Consider the following 23,629-nt stretch of genomic DNA (forward strand, 5'->3'; position numbering starts at 1 on the left):
TCAATGTGATATACTATGATGCATTTTAACAGCAGTAAAGACTTGGATCAACTAAATGTTTATTAAAACTGAGTGTGAGCCAGTGATATCAGAGATGGCTTCCCTTTTTATGAATCAACGCACAGACCTCGTCAGAGAACAGAGGCTCTTCTGTTTGTGGCTGGTAGGAAGAAAGGAAAACAGTAGTGGTACAGAATCTTCTCTTGATCAGTGTCTAAATCAATGACAACTCTTGCATGACTGCTAATTCTTGCAGCAACTGACAGTGCATGTTCGCTAAATCCATACATGTGATAAGATTCTTTCAGAGCATAGGAAAGAATACACCTATTAGCCTTTTCTTCCTGACAGCTCGCTGACAGATGTACCATTTGGATTAAAATATTTCTTTGAATTGCAAGAAAGAAGAAGAAGTAGCAGTACTTGAACCAGTCACGCCACAGGACCACCATAAAATGACTTCTCTTTGTTAATGTCATTTACAAACTGCAAAAGTAACATTAGTACGTGGAAGCACTTGATGCTATGGGAATTAACCATACAGTAAAGGAACATTATGGACAGACAGATCATTAAGCTCTGACTGCAAAGAGAGTTATACTTGATTTTATGCCAAATGTTTGACTCTAAAGACTTTGCCAAATGGCAAAAGCTAAATTATAGGAGAAATACATATTAAAATAAGACCATTTAAATTTTACATCTACTGTGAGAATAGGGAAACACCACATTTTTAACATAATCTCAAAATTCAATTCCTAATCCAATAAAAACATCGAATAAAAATTGGCATAAAGTTGTAATAAAATTAATTAATGAGTTGTGTACCACATTATGTTTTCATTTCCAACTTGTTAAAACAGCAGGTTTCACCACTCATTCTCATGTGCTACATTTCTCTCACTTTTCTTAGTATTTGTGTGTGGGCACAAGAGTAGTTGAAAATATACCTGTTCTGCTAATTAACACCACCTGACAATCAGAAAATATTTCATCACAGTGTTTCGAGGAGAAGGAAGAGCAATATTTTTGCACACTAAATGGGGTGAGAGAGGCAGAGGGCTCTTTTCAGGCCATCTACCGTAGCTGTTTAAAATAGCATCAATATTCCTAGGACATTAAATTTTGACAGAAGATGGAACAGATCTCTGCCTGGCCCATGCACAGTTAAAACAGGGAGGAGTGGTTTTGTTTCCTAAGAGAAGCTGTCTACAGTGACTGTCCCACGGACCTTGGCATCCCTTGGAAGATATCTGTGATGTGCAGAGGCCCTGTGGGCAGCCCAGGCTCCACCCTGCACAGAAGCCAGGCCAGGGCAGAAATCTGCCTCATGGGGCAATCTGCCTAAATTATCCATGCCTAAACTCATGAGCTAACAAAGCTGGGAGTCATCTCTCATCCTGGGAGGTACAGTCACCTGCATCCATACAACTGAGCTGCTTCATCACCTACAGCTACATCCAAGCCGTGATTGAGTCCCTGGGCTTTGCTATCCCCCAGACCGTGTCTGGCAGATGTTTGAGGGAGCAGTATTGGGCGCAGGGTGAAAGCATGAGAACAGCCATGCCACATGTCAGCAGTGCCTGGTCCCACCTGCTTCCACCCTGGTTAGTCAAGTGTAGCAAAACATAACCTGTAAGTCTTCAGCTTGCCAAGAGGGTGGGAAGTGATTGCACTCAAAGATCCAGCAAGAATTACTCCCCATTTGCCTGTCTGAGGGTGCCAAATGACTGATGGCTTTAGCACACTCACCCTTATGCCAGGCTGTGTGCATGGAGCAGTACTTCAGAATCCAGACAATGGCAAAGCAAGTTAACCAGCTACCAGGAAGAGTGTGGTGTTGTTAAAGGAGGTGCAAGAGGAAATCACCAGTTCTGCTTCTTGTATATTACTTTGGCCAATATCGAAAATGTTGCAGAGAACAATCCTTTAACACCAGTAAACTGGAGATTATTAGTGCAGGTATGGGACTCACAATGATTGGCACTTTCAACTCAAGAGTGAATTCAAGAAAAGGAACTCACTTCAGTGTAATTAGATTATTTACAGGTGGTTACTTTCATTTTATTGCAAATAACTGGCATGTTTAATGTTTACTTACAGGAACTGCTATGCTAAAACAGTTACATATTTCTGACAAGGAAAAAAAGTTCAATTTCCACAAAGTGTGCATTGCAAAAAAACATAGGGATAGTTCTTTACATCGGATGCTTAACATGAACCTACATTAAAAAAAAATTAAATTGTTATATAATTTTGATGTCCATTTGTCAAAGCACTTTATAATACTCTCGTAGGAATCATATTTATTTGCCTTTTTCTGATAAGAAACAGACACTTAACAAATGTCAATTTGACTTTTGATACCTGTGATAAACTGTCTGTATTTTTTTGTCTTTTCTTCTTTTCCAATGATAGCACAAACACCACTGTTCTATAGACTAACACAGGAGACAGCAGCTTCCGTGGCAAGCTTCTCTTTTAAGGAGAGAGGTTTGGTCCTGGGACACAGAATGAATCTGACAAAGCTATAATTGAAACCTATGTGATTCTTGCTTAAAGAAAAATTCCTGATAGATTCTGATGACTTATTTATGCTTGACATTGTAATAACTTGGGTTAGTCTTCCTTGGATTTGGATGGAGCAAATCAAGGTTTTGGACTTCCAGATGTTTCTTTGTGTTAAACTAATCTGTTTAGGGACCCGGGATACATTCAGCTGCCAGCACACAACCATGCAGTGCCACAGGGCACCTGAGAGGTACAGCACTGGGACACTTCTGCATTCCACTGGAAACACGGGTGAGATGCCATGGGCTGTACTGATGGCTCCTCCTCAGCTGTGTCTGAGCCCTGGGGTGAGAGGTCTCAGTCTCAAACCCAGTTCCAGCCTGACTGCTTTGCTATTTTGAATAAAAATAAGTCCGACACTGTGCTGGGTTGAGACCTTGAATCAAAACTCAAGATAGGGTCAGCAGCTTGGTTCCAGCTTGCCCAAGGTGTAAAGGAGACTTGGAAAAGCACAAGCATGGCACTGGAAGTTCCCTGTTTGCTTCATGCCATTTGCCTTTAAAGAACCCAAAGGTTTTAGAAAGTATGAGCAGGATCTTAAATGTGCAGCCTCTACACTGACACACAGACATTTTGGGCTGAATGCTTCCTCCAGAAGCCATAAAGATGTGCAGTGCCTCTAAGGAGAGGTCTGCTGGCAGAGTAGCCCTTTATAGGGAGGAAGTTGTCTACAGTGTGGATGTGTGAGTGTGAAAGAAAGAACTGGCATCTCTTCATAAACTTTTGGGTGATAAAGTGCAGTTTTCTATAAGGCTTTCTGTGAGGAGACAGGGCCAGTTGAAGGAAGCATGCTCATGTGCCTGAGGGACTTGGTAAGCAGTGTTAGAATAAAATTAATTTCTAGCTCAAAAATAGTATTACCTGGCAAAGTCACACCCTGAGGTTAGAAATCAGGATTTTTAAACTTCTGGCATTTGAGCTTGCAGTGAGGATTTACTGGGATCGTGTTATCAAGATTTCCCTGATTTCCCTGAAACCACAAAAATGAGAAGCATGCAGAGAGACAGACAGACAGAGAGAAAAAAAGAAATAGCAGATTTTTCCTTGTTTGACTCTGGGGGCTAAAGCCTGAAATATTGAATGCAGTAAGATGCAGGGGTGAAAAATGGAAATGAGGAAGGGAATGAAGACAGGAGGGGAGCATAAAACTGAAAAAACAGCTGAAAGCTTTAGGGAGAGGGATAAGAGAAATAAAACCATGAAGGATCAAGTATAAAATAAAAGGGAAGTCCCTCAGGGTTAATCCAGAACCACAAAGTAGCCTTGCTATGTTATTAAATACCAAGTTTTGTGTAAGTATCATTTAAACCATCTCTTTAATGGGATATGGCAGCTGCAAGCCAGGGCACAGTGACACTTAACAAACAGCTGAAGAGAGGAAGGACATAATACTTTCTACAGGATGAGCTTTATGAGTTCATGATGTAATGAACTAAGTCAGAATCTGGCTAGGATCTTGTAGTTAAGCCTTTCAGTCTTGTAAAAAAAAATTCTATTAGTTATTTAACAACCCCAATATTAATTTTGCATTTCACCTGGGAAAAATCCTGTTCTCTCTGCCAGCTGACTGCTTGAGCACCAACTTGGATCTAGGTTCAGTAACATCTCCACTGAAAAAAAAAAGCCACTAACTTTGTTTCTTCCTGTTGTCTTTTTCTTTTATTAGTATTGTTCCAAGTAGCACTGATCTCAGAGAATGCTGCCAACCCTGCAAGGTATGACAGGGTGGCATGCAACAGTGGTGCATCTCCCAGAAAAGTCTGCCTAAGAGCAAATATGACAAATTCTTCTGCTCTCAGATCTTTGAACTTGTGCAAACCAAAACAGTCTGGGAATGGGTTTCCATGCTGTTGACCTTGTGCTTAAATTGTTGGCTTTCATCTGGCTTAGGATGAAAGTTCACATTATTTCCCCCAGGAATAGACAGCAGTACTTGCACTCAGTTAGATTTCTCAAAATTTACTCAGTTTGTCTTCATGGTATTTATGAGGAAACTGGGAGGAAATATTATTAAAAATACTTTTATATTATGAAAGATACTTTTATTTAAGTAAACACTGGTGACTACTGTGGCTGTAAATGCTGTGACTACTGTGGTGACTACTGACATTTGGTCAAGAGGAAACCTAATTCCAACTTTTACCCTTAGTTAAAATTGGTATTTAAGGACTTCTCTTGTTTTAAAAATGGCCATAATTAAACTCAATTTGTTCAATTAAATGATTCAGATTTCACATGTAGATTTATATCAGTTTAAAACACAAAAAGCAGCACTGGCTTGCATCCATTCTAAGATATTGTTTCTTTCATCCCATAGATGAATTTTTGGTTAGACACAGTAATGGTCATGCATCAGCATCTCTAAATATTTTCTCCAATATTTCAGTTGGCACAAACACATGATGTTATACCCTGTAGAGCTATTCCACTGCATTCCTACCATATTTTTGGTCAAAAGCTTTTAAATGTTAGCTATCTTTACCCTAAATAATTTAGTTTCTTTTTAGGAATCAGAAGTGAAAACAGGGTTCAATTCTGAACAATTTGAAATTACCAATAGGAAAAATCTCCATTTCCTAGCCAAACCTTGCTGGACCACTCACACAAATAAATGTTGTGCCATAGTACTCCACTGCAACCACTACAGATAACATAACACTATTTAATGAAATAAACTGCAAAGAATAAATCGGAAAGGCTTTTCTTTTCAGAGGATTGTAACATTGTATTTGGACCGCTGTTATACCTGGTGGATGACCTCATCTTACATTCTGTACACTTAAGGTACCTCAACTCAGCTCTAGGTACCTAAATTAAATCACTATCCTACTGAGCCCAGGTATGGTGCTCTTGACTAAAATATAAAAACCAGAAGGGCATCCAGTATTGATCTGAAAATCCCTTCAAGTAGATTTTTTCCGAAGTTCATCACTCAAATATTCAAACTTAGCTATCTTATGTTTAGGTCCCAACCAGAATTTCTTCAGTATCACTATTTTCTCTGAAGAATAAATTTATGCAGAGCCTTCTCACTGGTGTATGAAAAAGGGTGAGATCCACAAGGTTGGTTAATGGTATTAGCCAAAGCTTTAAAGTAGGGAGGTCAGCTGTCCATGTACCTCAGCAGCACAGAGATCACTTTGCCTGTGGCTCAGGTGCTTGTCTGTAGACCTGCATGTGTGTCAAGGATCCCAGTGGTGCTCTGAGCTGTGCTGTGAGCATGGAGTACTTTAAATTATATTATGACTACGCTGTTATCAATGGTAAATGCCAGTTTAAAGCCAGGCTACCTGTATAAGCTGAACAGACTTCTATGTTAATTCTTTGACAAGTATTTCTTTCCCATCCACAAAGGATTTTTGTGATTTTTTTTTTAATTAAAAAAAACCACATTGAGATAGACACCAAAATTATACTTTATTCATTTGTAATACATTGTTTTGCATTTCCCTGAACATTTTCAGGACCACCCTGGAGTCACCTTCTGTTTACAATTTGTGATGGTTTAAAAAAATAAAACTGTGAATTAAGCAAAAGAGGAAACAATCCAAGTATAGTTTTATTTATCTCTCAAGTCATACAAATGAAACTTAGTTTTATTCATCACAGCAGCAGCAATGTGTTTCCTAGCTTTACAAAAGAACAGAAAAAAGACTCAGCTAATAGCTTTTAACCAGAAGAGTAGGTTTAGATAGATATTAGGAAGAAATTCTTTACTGTGGAGGTGGTGAGGCACTGGCACAGGCTGCCAAGAGAAGTTGTGGATGCTCTGTCCCTGGAAGTGTTCAAGGCCAGGTGGGATGGGGCATTGAGCAGCCTGGTCTAGTGGAATGAGATGATCTTTAAGATCCCTTCCAACCCAAGGAAGGGATCTCAAAGATGACTCTCTGAGTCTATGATCCAGTGAGATTTTACGGATAATGCAAGCATCATCAAACTGGAAGGACTCTGCCCAAAGAAACATTATTTTTATTCAAATATATAACAAAGGGAGATGCTATGAGCCACAGTTCCATGACTGTTATAGTGGGTCTCATTTTCCATGATCTTTTTGACCTTTATTCACAAATAAATGCAAACAGGGTTCCACGTCTAGAAATACCTTACAAGCAACCACACCTTGCTGAGAAGTTTCTGTACTGAAAAGATACAGAGATACCTTAAAAATTCGCTTATTTCTCCATCTTATTGAAAAATCATGTCGAAACTCGAAGTACTGTACACAGAAGAGTATGTTTTTAGATAAATTTGGTAACAGAGGGGAAAGGATTAACAGAGGTCCCTTTTAAAACCTTTTGCTATCTAGTTCTGTGAAAATTCCTTCTGGTCCGTTGATGTCCAGTGTTGCATCAGACTGTGTCAATTAAGATTTTCTTCATACAGCAAAGGGTCAAATATGTTTTTATAACTCATACAAATTTTGTTGCGCTACAACTTCATCTATTCCAAAAGACTCATCTCTGAGATACACAAGTACCGATGAGAAAGCAAACAGACCCATTTTCTGGAGATAAGTTCACTTTGGTTTCTTTTCATTATGCACTTCTACTCATTATGTTTGTATCCCTGCTCCCCATGACAAATCCCAAGAATTCAAACAAATATTTTAGAATTTTAAACAAATTTTTTTTGACTAGGTGACTTTTAAAGTTCCCTTCAAACCCATGATTCTATGATTTTCTTTATTCATGGAAGCAGAGATTATCAGAAACTATCAGAATGCATCTGCAGCTTTCAGGTACTCATCTGCCTATTTCAGTGGGTATTATGTTAGTTTTCTGTTTTCACAGACTTCCTAACACTTGAAATAAATATTTCAGTTGAATGTTGAGACGGCTCTCAACTACTATTGATTTTTTTTTATTGCTACTTGACATCCAGGAAATGAAAAACATGGGCAAAAATGGAAGAGACAGCATGGACAAACCCTGAATCCATCTTTTTTTTATATTTTATAGCTTGCCTGGCTGCATAATAACATTCTGGACATTGTGAGAATTTAAATGTGCCTCAAAGATGAAAATGTTAAGGCATGAGATCATTCATGGATAAAAGTACATTTTAAAACAAACATGTTTTCCTGACAAATATTTTTATGAGACAATTAACAGCCCTTCCCTTCACAGTTCCTTTTGAAAATAAGCAGACACTGATTCACTTCCAAGCTGCTGATGAAAAAATAAGGACCCAGAGGAAAACAAAGCAGACAGGGACAATACTGTTGATATAAATGAATGAATACATTCCATTGACAATTCAGTTTGTCAGTGAGACTCTAAATAGCCAAAAACCCCAGACTTGCAGGAACGTAAATTTCCTGCTGAACTCTGCAATGTGATAGAGAATGAAGATTAATATCTCAAAATATTTTTTAGATGACAAAATTACTAAAATTTTTTGGTTCATAAATGGTAGAATGATTTTATTAAACATTTCCTTTTTGATAATATGTAAATAAAATGTTTTGAAATTATTAAAATATTAGGGTTTTAACAAATGTAAAATATTACATTTTAGAAGTGCAAAACAAAATGCAAAAATAAAATGCATTACATATTATTTTATTATGTAGCCTTCCTTAAACCAAACACAAAATTTAACATCATCATTAACTTTGATTTAAAATAAAATGCCTGTAAAGGCATTTATGCTAATCTATAAATTAATAGGACAGCAGTTTGAAGTGATTCCATTAGAAGTACATATTGACATAATCACTGGAAACATTTTTATTTTGACAGAACAGCATTTCACCTCAAAGAGTGTTGACTAACTCTTATGCTAAGAAAACAGTCTAATGTTGGGTTATGCATCATCATAACTCATAAATTCATGGGAAATCTCATTTTATACACACTGCAGAGAGCTTAGGACTCTGCCTCTGGAAGTGACTCACTGTGACACACACACACAGACACATCTGGTATTTATAGTTTCTTTTGTCCCAGCTTTGGTTGCCTTTGCTCTCATGTCAAGTCATAAAGATCCTAGGGCAATATAGAATTTCCTGAAAATAGTTTAATTGCTCACTGACATTATCTTGAGCGAAATCTAATTTAAAATGAAGACTTTGCTGGTCTTGCCAACTTGTGAAACATGCAACACTACATTTATTACTGAGTAAGAGAGTATCTGTCATGGCATTTAATCCATTCAACATGAAACAAAAGGGCGAAATTCTTCATTTCCAGCTTTAACCATATAAAAGTTAGATGTCTCAGTCTAAGCTATCGACCTTAAACTGCCTCGGTGGTCAGTAGAGAGAAATAGCCATTTCACATGACAATTCATATGACCTTTCTTAGGTACATATTTTAAGATGAGAAGAACAGTCCTCCAGGGAATTAAAATGAGATAAACTGCCATCTAGAAATTTGATATCTATATCTAACCTAATCACCGGAGGCTTCCTCTGCAGTCAATAGAGAGAAATAGGCTTCCTCACATGACCTTCATCGTCCCCAAGGCATCTAACCTGATGAAATATGCCTCAACCAGGCTGCAGAGCTGGGGAGTCTGGCAGCAGACTAAAATCACTGTATCCCTGCATGCAGCATAACTTTGTAATCCATCCGTCAGAGTGCAGCCCCACATCACTCATTTCAAACAAACTCGCTGCTTAGGGCTGACACCTTACTCTGTAATTGCACCAGGGCGTCTCAATACCTGCCTGTGCTGCTCCAAATGCTCACACTCATACTTCAGTGGTGATACAACAAAGGAGCATTAAAAACACACAGTAAGTCAGGAGCTAGGAAACATCCCATCTGTCTTTTGTACTGGATCAAAACTTAATGCTACAGTGGTGTAGTTCTGAATTAATCACATCAACTTCAGCTGCAGTTATTGTGGCCTGGAGCCAGTAGGAGAGCACAAAAGCAGTGTTTGTGAGGCTTTCTTCAGCTTATGGCAGCTGTTTAGCTCATCTTTGATCATGCTTACTTTTTTTGCAGTTAAGCTTTTTGGTCACACTATCTTTGCAGAGATAGCTGTTCCGAACAATACCCGTGTTCGCATGACAGCAAAGGTATTTGTGAATGTGGATTAGCTGGTTTTTGCTTGTCATGCACTTATTCGCCTTTGTGTTGTTTTTGTTTTGTTTACAAAAAGATATTCAGCTACTCAAGGAACATAAGCAGCAGCATATGACACAGCTGAGCAGCTGTACACGAGTGTTAACTTTGGTGCAAATGTTCCGCTGTGGGGATAGGAAGAGCTGTGCCATCCTAGGTCAAGACAAGGCTGGTGGCTAATATAATACAACAATGAGCAGCAGATGCTCTTAGGAAAGACTAGCAGGACAGGGCATGCCTCTGGCAATGCACCCCTAGAATACACATCCAGTTTTCAGTGGCTCAAAGACTTCCTGAGCTGGTGTGAATGTCTTTGCATTTAACAGCCCTGAAAGGATTTGTTTCCGTGTGAATTTATTACTTTTTAAATCCGTGTAAACTTCGAGCATTGCAAGCATCCAACGGCACAAAGTTTCCCAGCTTAATTATACACCGAATGAAGGATCCTCTCCCTGTTTTCATTTGCCAGTTATTAGTTTTATTTGATACTGCCTGGGTTTTATGGCCAAAGAGATACAGAATGGTTGCTCCTTATTAACCTTCTCCAGCTCCTACACGATTTTGTAGATCTGCATCACGTGCCCTCATTCATTTGTTCACAAGGCTGAGTGCCAGTCAACTGAGTCATTTCTCATTTCCAGATGTTCCATATCATCGATCACTTTTGCTGTTCTTTTTGTACCCTTTCCTGTTTTACTCAAGTTCTTGTAGGCAAAATATGAACCCAGAGAAAGAAAGGTTTATCAGGATAAAGGATGAATAATACATTATATATTTGTAAGGAGTGCATATTTTAAGGATATGCAATGAGAAAAAAATAGAAGACTAACTGATTTTTGTTCTTCCTAGGTGAAGGTAGTACCAGCAATTCAAACAGATCAATACACTTGAACATTCTTAACAAATATCTTATTTGGTTAGAATCTATATAAGGAGATCTCTCATAGATGATAATAAAACACTTCCATAGAAATTTAAGAAATTTTTACAAAACCAGTATGAATTTTAATCCTCTCCAAACCACATTTCAGTAATAAGGCTAGCTCAGATCTTTTTTGATGCTTTTCTGTAGAAGTTCCAGAATGTAAGGAAATAAAATGCTATGCAAATTTTTGAAAAGGACAGCAAGACTGTTGTCATGATAAGTTGTCAGGTTGACACTGAACTCAGGAAAACAGGCATTGAGTCCCACCTGATACAGGACTAGGCAAAAAGCTAAATGAAGGAAATGTAACTGATGTCAATCTAGAAAACTATGGAAAATAATTTCTGTCAAAGTAGGATTATATTTTTGTGGGATTATGGGCCTATTGATGAAGAAAATTGTATTAACCCTGTTTTCCCTTTTAGACTTCCAACTTTAAATTACCTTACATTTAATTAGATGATGTTAAATTAGTGTGGTACATTAAAATTTAACAGGACATACACCCATGGATTAGAAACAGAAAACAGGCATCCCTCAAAATATTTTTATAAAGTCAGACCATTAGTATAGGGTTGTTCTTGACTGTATTTTTCCAAATGATTTATTAAAAAATTGTTACAAAGATTACTAAAATCTGTATTACAAAACAAACAGAGTTAAACTTTGTAAGTGATCATTGTGATAGTAATCAGTCCTGAGGAGCTCAGGCTCTCTGTACACAGCTTGGAGGACTGCATGCAAATTTTATTTTAACTTGATCAAGTGTGAATGGTAATGTTGATCAAAGCTCCCCTGTGTCAATATTTTTAGGAGGGATAATACAATTTTTCCATGTAGAAAGCATCTTGAATAGGTGTTCAAAGTTCATGTTATCTCAGCATTTGACCTTCATGCAACTGCTCCTGCAGTATTTTGTTTAGTTCTTGTGTCATTGTTTCAAAGGTTTTCAAAAGACCAAAGACATTCAGATGAGAACCACTAAAAGAACTTTCCTTGCACCAAAAGATTCCAGAAACTCAGTCTGAGAGGGAAGATGAAGTTTATAAGGGCACAAAGTAAAACTTTGATTGTGATTTCTTAGGTCTCACATATAAAATACAGTGGCCAAAAGCTGAAGCTAAAAAAATCTAATGCTAGAAATTAAGAACAAATTTTTTAACGGTGAGCCAATGAAACAACTAACAAATGCTCTCAATCAAGACCAAACGTTTTTCAAAACATTTCCTACTCAGTTTCAAACAGAAAATATATATTTCAGGCTAGATGATTGCAAAGATCTCTGTGACTTCATAATGTATGGCTCTGTGGATTTAAGTGCACTCTAAAGACTAAATCTGAAAACAAACACAAAATAAACAGTGTGCGAATATTTTTAAATACTATGCTGTTCTAGAATCTAGAATTACTTCAGAAATAATTCAGAAACAGAAAAAGGAATAATCATTATTAAATAATTCATTATTTAATAAATCATTTTAGACTACTCTGAATGTACTTTTTTCTATTTTTTTTTTTTTGAGTCACTGGAAGCTGAATAATGCCCATCGACTGTAAATAAGAGTTCAGTAAAATAAGAAAAACAGAAAACACTCCAGTGACTTTCTGAAATTATTTTTAAATTATTTCTGGCATTTTCACTTGAGTGTCATGTGATTTTTCCTAATCATTGTCAAAGCAAAACTGTCCAGGTACAGATAACATACAGGAATGTAAAGATGCTTCCTGTCTCTTTTGAAGCTGAGTCTTTATGCTCACTTGAAAAGTTTTGTATTTGAAACTATCTGCTGATTGCTTACTAGAAAGATTTCTAATGCAGAAATATTATTGTCTCTATTTTTCGGTTCAGGCAATTTTTCATTAACACTGTCTTGATTTAAATAAGACTCACCTCCGTTTTGGTAAAAATGAACAAACAATGTTTTTCCAAACTTTAGATAAATGGCAATCCTTACATAATGGTGGGCATTTCCTCTTTGGAGCTCACCACTGAATCAGGACATTCAAACAAACTCACCACTAAGCTCTTCCCTGGGGCCAGGCTCAGTGTGTCCAAAGCTGTGCTTATTCCATGTGCTTTGGTCAGCAGATATGCAATCTTAGACAATAGCCTCTTTCTGCAAACAATGCCCTGTATTAAGAATGTCATCAGATATAATGGCTATGAGTGGGACAATTCTGCTTTCTTATGAAAGCGTTCATAAAGGAACGGTCACAGCGTGCGTGTGTCTGTGCCTGTGTCTATGCGTGTGTCTGTGTGTCTGTGTGCCTGTGTGACTGTCTGTGTGTCTGTGTGCCTGTGAGTCTGTGAGTCTGTGTGTGTGGCTGTCTGTGTGTCTGTGCCTGTGTCTGTGTGTCTGTGCCTGTGTCTGTGCGTGTGTCTGTGTGATTGTGTGCCTGTGAGTCTGAGTCTGTGTGCCTGTGAGTCTGTAAGTCTGTGTGTGACTGTCTGTGTCTGTGCATGTCTGTGAGTCTGTGTGCCTGTGAGTCTGTGTGTCTGTGCGTGTGTCTGTGTGTCTGTGTGCCTGTGAGTCTGTGTGTGTGACTGTGTTTCTGTGCATGTGTCTGTGTGCCTGAGTCTGTGTGTGTGACTGTGTCTGTCTGTCTGTGTGTCTGTGAGTCTGTGAGTCTGTGTGTGACTGTGTCTGTGTGTCTGTGCATGTGTTTATGTGTCTGTGAGTCTGTGTGTCTCTGTGTTTGTGTCTGCATGTCTGTGTGTCTGTGTGCCTGTGAGTCTGTGTGTCTGTGTGTCTGTGAGTCTGTGAGTCTGTGTGTGCGTCTGTGTGTGACAGTCTGTGTGTCTGCGAGTCTGTGTGTGTCTGTGAGTCTGTGTGTGTGTCTGTCTGTGAGTCTGTCTGTCTGTGTGAGCCTGTGTCTGTCTGTGTGTCTGTCTGTGTCTGTGTGCCTGTGTGTCTGTGTCTCTGCCTGTGTCTCTGTGTGTGTGACTGTGTGTGTGTGTGTGTGTATGTCTCTGACTGTGTGTGTGTGTGTGCGGGTGCGTGACTGTGTCTGTGTCTGTGTGACTGCATCTGTGTCTGTGTCTGTGACTGTGTCTGTGTGTCCGTGTCTGTGTAACTGTGTCTGTGTGTCTGCATCTGTGACTGTGTCTGTTGTCTGTCTGTGACTGTCTGTGTGCCCGTGACTGTGTGCCCGTGACTGTGTCCATGTCTGTGACTGTGTCTCTGTGTGTCTGTGTATGTTTTAAGAAAGATCCACCAGCTCACTGCAGAAGCAGCCTGCTGGGCTCAGAAGAGCTGGTTCATGAAAGGTGCCATTTATAGTGCTTTCATAATACCATAGAATGGAAACATTAGGTAATAGTAAAATCCCAGAACTAGACTTACTAAATTCTGAAAACTTACTCACATTACCATGCTTTATAGGGCTTTAGGGACTTCATAACAACAATCTGTGCAACTGCAGACTTTGTTTAATGAAAAAATAAATAGAAATAGTTACCCAAAAATTAGCCTAAAGACTGGTATTCCCTTGTTAGTGCCCTTTAATAATTTTCACTATGCCTCCATTTGCGCCCTGTCTAGAAAATAAAAGGCTTATTCATGCACAAAAACACAGATCTGCCTTCTCAGTGAGAAATTTTGTAACATTTCTGAAGTAGAATCAAATGCAGCAGCTCAAGGTCTTTTTCTGAAAGAGGAAAAGCAGTTTGCTGGATATTGCATTACTTGCAGGAGATTTCTTCACTGTTGTGTAATTTATCTGACAGTTGCCACAGGGCTTACATGCCACTTTAGTTACCCTACTGATTTTTAAGAGATGGATATGCATGTAGAAATTAGGGGAGCATTCATTTTTCCCCCTAATTTCATCAAATTACATGCACTGTGATTTTAGATAAATCACACTATTGCACTGTTTCCCTTTCCACATTTACAGAGTCTTGTGGGTTCTCTTTGGCTTGCCTTTAAGCAGTCACCATTTGCATCAACACGCCACCTGACTAGATTAGTCTGATGTCTGGATTAGTTAGAGGACACCAGTCATCTAACTGGTGTCCTCTCAACAGCTCTCCTCAATGCTCTGTCATGAATTTGTTTGGGTTCTTCTTATTAGGAAATATCAGAGCCAAAGGTCCAGAATGTCTCACTTTCATACAAGGCTTCCTGTGTATTTTAAATGAAACAAATATAACAAAGAAAGCAATGTGAATGTATGCAGTTCCAGTGTGGCAGAAACAAAGAAGTTGGTTGAAAAGACAGGCAGGAATGTATCAGCCTTGCAATCTCAAGCGACCCTCAGGCAGGTACAGCACATATGCCTTTTGGCTTTAGCGCAGACAGAATTCAAAAGATCAGCCTTTTTCTGACCCCAGATATGAGCATCTGGTGAAGACCAGCATCCTTCACAATTTTGGCAGTTTGCAAAGACACAGACTGGCCTGGATTACAAATCGGAAGCACTCATTGCAGCTGAAAAGTGTATTTTTTGCCATTGGGGTAGTAGAAAACTGAGAGAAACAGACACACACTTGGTAGAAGAGGAGGCAAAGTAACACTGCTTTTTCTCTGCTCTTGAAACCTATGATGCAAATATTTATGCATGAGGCAGAGAAGAATTCTTGGGTCATCCTTCTGCCCTGTCTAAAAACATACATCTAAAAGGAGAGCTCACAATAGTGCCTAAGTTTGAAAACGTGCTGATGTCAGAATTTCGCTCTATTTACATGCCTTTGGCAAGGAGCAGCCAACTACCTGCTTATCATAAATCTCTCCCCTCTCGCCCTTCATCCTCTGCACGGAAACCCCTATGATTTTCAGTACAGAGCATCAAGCACAAGTAGGTTATTCTGTGTATGAAAGCCGTGCTTGTGAAAGTTGCTGAATGCACAGTCCCAGAGACCCATGTCCTCTGCAGTACAGCACAAAGAAAAAAAGATACATCATGGATAGAAGCACTGTCAGCTCCCTCACTCCAACTTACCAGTTTCACTGAGCTTGAAGAAACACCCATTGGGGCAGAAGGATCATTCATCCCTTATAGTCAAGTTGTTGTCCTAACTGCTAAAATTGCCACGTAGGCTGCTAATTAGAGCCAGTTATGGTTATGGCTTTTGCAGTGCTGACAGCTGTGAACTGGTCACCCAAAGCTTACCCTGAAGGCTGGGCCACTTATAAAAGCTATCAGATATAACAATCTGCTACACTATGGCAGATTTATACCTGCCTAAAGATGAAATCAGAGAGAACAGAGATGAAAAACCCCTCTAGAGATTGCTTGATCTGTCTCCCTACACCAGAGGATCATGTCTAATGCATTTCTGGGAGCTGTTTGTCTAACCTCCTTATATAGGCCTATTCTAACAGGGACTCCAGAACCTCGACATGCAATTCATTCCAGTGCTTTGTGAGAACTTCTAAGAGAAGGATTGTTTTAATGGTTAGCCTAAACGATCCCCATACTTTCTATTTTCTACATTCTATATTCCTTTGCTCCCTGCAAGGTCCTGTCACACACCAGGTAAATATGTCTCTCCAGTCTTTTCTCAGTTTATGATTCTTTCTGTCTTTCTCCGAGTGTGACATTTCCTGGATCAATCTCTGATCATTTTATCATTTTCTTTGGATTCTGTCCAGCTGGGTTACATCGTCCCTGTAACACATAGGCCAAACCAGACTGGACACTGTCACAGCTGAGTTTTTGCAAACCTGATGAATTCAGGAGTGTAATTGCAATGTCTTACAGGCAATGTTCCTGCCTATATATCCCAGATTATGTTCATGGGAATGCAGAAATAAGATGCAGCTCACCCATGTGTGTCATGTGAGTCAAATGACTCATTGCTGTCACTCCATTTCTTCTTCTCCTTTGTCTGACACCTCCTCCCCCACAAAAAAGGGATACTTTAGCCACAACACAAAATCTGTACAGAAGCTCTGAGAAGCATGAAATGTCCTTCAATGGACAGCAATATTATAGATATTAAGGGCAGCAATAAATAAAAGGCAAGAAGAAACCTTCATGAGCCTGCTACTTCTCAACAGTGCCACCGGGTAGGAGGTGGGCAAGTCTCCCAATAGCAATATATTTCCCAGCATAGGAATAATCCTGGCTGCTTACCAGTCACCATCTAATTCATGCCTTGGTCCTATGATGAAAAAACTACATGTCGTCTGGAAAACGATCATGTAATTTAAAACAGTACGTAACAGTAGAGATAGGTTTGGGGACTGATTGCTTTTCTTGATCTCTGAATACAGACAACACTCAAACTGCACTAAAACTGTTATATTCATGGCAGCAAATAACTCTGAGCTCATGTATTAATCTGGAACTTTCATGTATCACAATGCCCCAAACACATAGCTGTCAAACAGATTATTTCTGTGATTGATATAAGATGTATGGATATGGCGTTGAGAAAAGGCTGCATTGTGGGACAAATGTCCCTGAGCTTTTGCTACTATAGTTCCCAGAGAACTTGTATACATTCAAAGTGCTTCATCTTGGTATAATAAAGTGTAGAATTTCAGTAGAAGCCATATTAACTCCCTTACTAGAAAACCACAAAATTCCCTTTAATTTAGCATTTACAAAACATGTTTCTTTTAATTACCCATGTAAATGACTATACACACAAACACAAATAGATATATAGAAAGGCATAAAATTATGTCTTAGCCATAGTAAAGTAGTTAGTCATACACTATGCATTCTACTAGGAGCAAAGGGTTTCTATAAAAATTCAAATATTTGAATATGTATGCCCTCTGGGAATTTCCCTATTTAAATATTTGCACTTAGTAAGAAAATGTTGAAGAAATTTAAGAATAGGCATTATATTTAATGAGGTTCCTGTATTTAAAAAAAAATCACACATATCAAAAATTTCCCATGACAAAAGGGGGCTGTAATAGCCTAGGTTCTCCCTTAGAACAAGAAGTAGACTTGTACCACTGTCAAATGATATTAGCTCTATATCATACTCATGTCAGTTTCCTGATGAAATAAAGGCCCATATTTTGCCATCCAGGCTGAGCAGTGTCCTTCCTCACAATTTGTTCCACTGAAATGAATTCTTATTTTGCTATGAAGAATTTTAGGCTGCCGTAGTCTGGATCTGTGTGGTGAGAGGAAAGAAACAGCTTGACTTTCTATTGATTCCTTCAGGATGCTATCATTAAACTTCAATGACATTAAGTATATATAATTAAGTGTATATCATTTTAGACGATTAAGTTACTTTTCACTTTTCACAAGATTCATCCATAATTTCACATTTTCTTTGGCATTATAGCTTAAAATAGTACAAAGATATATGGCATTTAAGACTCAGAAAGACCTTTGGCCTTTGACCTTAAAAGATCTTTATGTGGAGGCCCATGGTGGATTGATTTTTGACAGTACAGTGACAGAGCCATACAAAAAAGGTATTCATATTGACCAAGTCAGTGGATATTTCAGGTCAAAATGTCAGCAGTTGTCTTTTTCAGCTGACATCCTGGTCTCAGAAAGTTGGATTTAATGTTTGCTTGACTCTCATATTTTGATTTCTTGCCATACATGGCTGTGCCATTAGCTCCCTAGAATGCCTTTCAGTTTCTTCTTTGAAAAATGCTAAATAAGTTCTCATTTTACCTACTGACTGAATAAGAATACAAAAACAACAGACAGCTGTGAGGCATCTGCGTGTCACACAAACACTGTTGGCACAGTTCCTGCATTCAAGAGATCAGCAAGAGCCTAGTAAATAAGCTTTCTTCACTAAAGACCACTTTTGTCCATGATCATTGAAGCTGTGCTTTACTCATACATCCTCTGAATTCCTCTTTTCTTCAGTAATCACACATGCCTAGCATGATGGCTGATTCTATTCTACAGTCCTGGGCCATGTAATTATGTGAGTAATTGGCAGACAAGATGTTGTGAATACCTGAATCCCAGGTTAATTGAAACTAACACCTGCCTGAACTGTGCTGTTGTAATGGATGCAATAATACAAGAAGATCAGGTCCAATTGAGTTGCATAATCTTTTCAAGACAGGGTTTTTGATCTCCCTCCTTTGAATTGAGGGCAGTGGAAAACTAAAGTATTATGCCTTTGTTGAAGCTTATAAAAGATGAATCTGAAGCTGAAAATGAAGATCCTTCCAGTTAATCTGCATTGAGAAAAATCAGTGAGCACACATCTTTTGCATCTTTCAGTTAGAAAAGAAACAACTGATATAGCTGTCAACACAACTGTAGTCAATAACAACATTGCAACTCACCCTAGAGTAACCCAAGTTGTTACCCAGGTAGTACAACCTGCAAAACTTGGATTAATGAGGTACAGAATGGCCAAAATTCCCACTACCATCACTGAACATCCCTAACTGGGCAAGCCTTATGGCATTGCTCAGAAGAGGTTGTTCTAGAATGCATGAGGCTGATTTTCTTTTGCCTTGTTCTTCGTACCAGCAGCTCACAGGCAATGTATTCCAGCGTTTCCTGTGTTACTCTCGCCCTGACAAAATGCTCGTTACAGCACACCCCTACAGCACAGACAGACTGGCAGACCTGTCAGAAGAGCAGACAAAGCATTACAAAAAAGACTTCCAAGCTATAGAAAGACCACAAGAACACATATGCTTCACTTGATAAAACCTCTCAAGAAACCACAGCTTTTCTTGTTCTTTTAGTGAAATCATGGCATTTTTTTTTTACTTTAAATCAAATATTACAGACTATTTTAAACATAGCTTTTATCTAACTAGTTTTTTGGAAGTATTTCAGTTCAAACATATCTCTGTTGAAAGAGAGTACTGGATCAGGGCAGAAAATGGAAGATATTTGGCAATAGAACCTGGTAGATACATAGACAGATATAGATAGATTAGATCTAGATCTAGATATAGATGATATAGATATAAATATAGATAGATATTTATGAACAAAATAATGTTGTGCAGTTGCTTGCAAGAGCACAAGACAGTGGTTGATGATCCAGAAGGTCATCTTTTTCTAAGTTAAACAAGACAGGATATTTCTATGTTAGAATACATGTTGGTTCTACTTATAACAGTGCAAGCTCTATAAAGCCTTTCCCTTTGTAAAGGGAAAGCAAATTTTAAAAAAAATTAAAAAGCCAAAATGTAGCCAGAAGATTTGGGATTTTCAAAAGCCCACGGTCCTGAGATTACTTATGCAAGTAATCTGATTACTGACTTCTCTGGGAACTGCTTGACCATCCCAGTTGCTTCTGAAAATCACAATCAATTTATTTGTCTCAGGACTAATGGGGGGAAAAAAGATTTCAGGAATGAAAAGATTTTACTGTAATGACCTGAAGCAAATGTGAGAACAAAACACCTGCTTTAGAAGTCAAGAGAGGCACAATCACAACAATTAACAGCAAGAAAGACAAGTGAGGAGGAGGAGGGAGTTGGGGAGTTCCCAAATTTCTGCCTCTGTTTAAATGTAATATGGCTGCAAAAGGAAGGCAATATACTCTGGCTGACACCTTTGCAGAGACACTTTGACATGAAAAAACTGATAGTCTTAAAGGGGGACAAGTAGTTAAAGATAGGATATTGTGTCTCTCTGGGAATCATATAACTATAGAAAGGCTGTAATAAAAGTAACACAATATTTCGTGATAGAAGATCAGTGTGGTTTTAGAAGCTGAACAGCAAACCTGAGCATGTTTGTCAACCCAGTGTTTTCAAAATCTTTCAGTAAAAGGCTCTATACATCTTACAGCATCATTTTTTCCACCCAACAGAGCCTGATTTTTTTTCAAGCTGAGCACTGTCTGAATAGCTTCCCTAATGTCTTTGTTTAGGTCTGGTCTATAGATCCCACCTTACTCCCACTGATGTTAGAAGGAAACTCTCTTAGCAGACATCCTGTGGGATGACAATACCTAATTCTGTATTTGCTTCCAGCACCTCACATCCACCCCATCAGAAGCTGTGAATAACTCTTATATCTGGTATTATATTCTCATTTGTGAACACAAATGCTAGTAAAGACATTCTCAGAACCATTTTAAAGGTGTTTTTCTACTAGGACATTGCCAAATCTGAATTACCTACTCCAGTGTTAAACTTGGGGTATGAAACAGTGCGAATAAATAGAAAATCAGATGAAAACTGTGCATGAATGTAGGGTTAATCTGACTCAGCTGCCTCAGTAAAACTGGCAGGTATCCTGTCCAGATTGGATTTCACTGCGAAATATCTATGGTACATAAATGCCATCTTATCAAGTGTGCCATCCTCTCACATCATCACCTCTCCTGCAGTAAAGACAGAAGTATGGTCATCCTTTCCACCACACATCTTCTGGCAGAAAGCACAGACAATAGTGGAAATTAAGTTCTGTAGTCTATATTTGGCTAAGATGCCAACAAAACCGTATGGTAATTCCCTGAAAGATTTCAAATGCTGAGGTGACAGAGTGGCTGAGGCAGTGATGGGGGGGAGAAAGACACTGCAATGATGGGAGAGAGCCATAGCTATGTTTCAGTCAAATCTGACCTACTTTAATGAAATCAGGTCATCTGTGAGCTCTTCATTACCCCCAGACTAAACAGTGCAAAACACAGCAGCCAATGTCTCTGCCTTTTCCGAGCACAGCTAATTCTCATTACAACATTGTTATGTATTCTTTAATATATATTGACTTAGTCATCTCACCACACCAAAGCTGGCAAACAGCGCTGGGGAAGGAAGGAAGGTAAACACGATTACTGACTTAGTAAAAAAAAAAAAAAAAAAAATTGCAGGGTAAACACAGCTATGCCTCCAGAACAGTATGTCCTCAAGGGAATACGGAAACAAAAGGAGGCACAACTGTCTCAAGACATTAGCCATGACAGATGAAGCTCACCTATCACACCAGCAAACTCTTAACTGTTACCAGCAGCCTTCACAGACAAAGCGAGGCTGGAGTCAAGCTGAAGCTGGTACTGCATGCTTACACTCAAATTCCTCTCAGTGCTCAGTCTTCTGTAAACTAGGAAGGTGACAGATCCATAACAAAAAATGTATACTGGCAAAGCTTTAACGTGATGCCCATGACTGCCTTCCATTTCGTACCAAAACAGGCTGTATATATATATATATATATATATATATATATATATATGCAGCTATGGATGTGTCCCCACACATGTATTTTATTATGTAGAAGTATAAATCCATTTGTTCTTACACCAATATGTCTGTGCTTGATAGTAATGTACATTGAGATTTATGCACTGCTTTTAGACCTTAGAAATATATATACCTGTGTACCTGTAGCTGTAAATACATATGGATCTAAGAAACACATAAATGTATATATATTTTGTACATATGCATAAAAACATATTCAGCAACAAACACATCCTTTTGAGCATCACATTAAACCTACACTATTTACAGTACACACATTTCTCTATTGTGAATAGGGTTTATGAATTAAAGGCTACTGTGTTCCAAAGAGAAATATTTCTCTCTTATTAAAAGAATTAATATGTTTTATTTCTATTTTCTCAAAAGGTACTGTGCACTAATTTATGGGCAACTGCATTGGGCCCTTGCATTCCTTTACCTGCAGGCAGCTATCATTAAAACATTTTTAATGCATCTCAATGATTTTCTGCTTTTTCCTAACCCACGTTTAATTGGAAAATCTATTTGGTACTTACTACAGAATTCTCTTTCTTCACCTACTATGTCATTGTCCAAATTACTTCTCAGTCTGTCTCTGTCACCTCTGTGGGTGGCTGAGTGTATTTCACCTGACCCAATGCAGGGATCTACAGTGCAGGAGTGCATGTGTGCCAATGCTTTGGACAGAAGTATTTAGGTGAAATAAAGATTTACAGAGATGACAACTTAGACAGCATAGTCCTGAGGCCATGCCAAACTTTCTGTGGCAATACCAAGTTAAGATAATTCAGAGGGTTCTTGCCACTTTCACTTTTATCTATTTGTTCCTATTTCATTCCCTGCCTTTTACTGGGAAAAATGACTGCACAGCCATGTGGGGTAACCAATGATCCAGATCTTGGAAACTGTGTAACTAATCTCCATTGAAACCAGGATCATACATAGAAATACTCCTCAAATTATGATCATTCATTCATTATATAGAGTCATTCTATTTTAAAATCATAATTTTGATGACTGGAACTAGGAGGAGGGGCAGCTCTCAGGGGTCCAGCTGGCTGTGACAGACTCTGTGCTTACTGAATATGGCAAAATAGAGTAGCCATATTTTAATTTCTTGCAACATCTGGAAAGTTGTTCCCTTCCATCTTCTATTTTCTTACAGCATCTGCTGCTGCTGCCTAAATTGCTTATTTCTTCTGATTCTAGCCAGCTGAAACTTCTGTGTCATCCATATGGTGGTTTTAAACTACCAGAGTAGCAGGACTCAGAGAAGTAAGGGAAGGATGACACATAAAAGAACAGGTAACTTTCCATGCACTTTTAATAGAGAACACATGACAGTGGCTAAAATATTGCAAAAATATACATCGCACAGGAAATCTGAAAATTTTTGAATAAGCATAACTAAGAACTGTGTCCACACAAAAGTCTTTAGTCACTTTTCTAAGAAAAGTTAGTGATAGAAACTGCTGAGTCTCCTTTATAGGCTTGCAGTGATCCCTTCTCTGAAGGAGGCAGTAGGAGGGTAGGAGAGGCTTAGAAGGTAGGGTAGGACAGTGATTACGATCTGCAAAGACCAGCTCTAAGAAGCGTACTTAATGGTGGGATTTGGGCAGACAAATATTGACAGCTCACTGATGTTGCTAAGCTAGCAGTGCCCTGCTGAAGGGCTGGAATGTGCAGTCACACAAAAGCCTGCCGTGGGACAACCCCGAGCACCACTGAGCCAGCAGCACCTACTGGTGCTACCATGTGCATAAAGCAGAGGCTTTTCTCGCTCCTTCCAGTGGGATAGTCTTTTCTCAGTTGTGGTGGTGCTTGTTGTTGCTTTTCCAGTGGAAGGAGCTGAAGAACAGGACTGAGATAGTGATTTTTCCCTCAGAGGAAGCTGAGGCTGAGCTGCATTCTCCTCTGCCACAGAAATGCCTAACATGATGCTAATCCCCGCAGGAGCAGACCTC

Source organism: Corvus hawaiiensis, chromosome 3 (assembly GCF_020740725.1).
Source record: "Corvus hawaiiensis isolate bCorHaw1 chromosome 3, bCorHaw1.pri.cur, whole genome shotgun sequence".
NCBI lineage: Eukaryota > Metazoa > Chordata > Aves > Passeriformes > Corvidae > Corvus > Corvus hawaiiensis.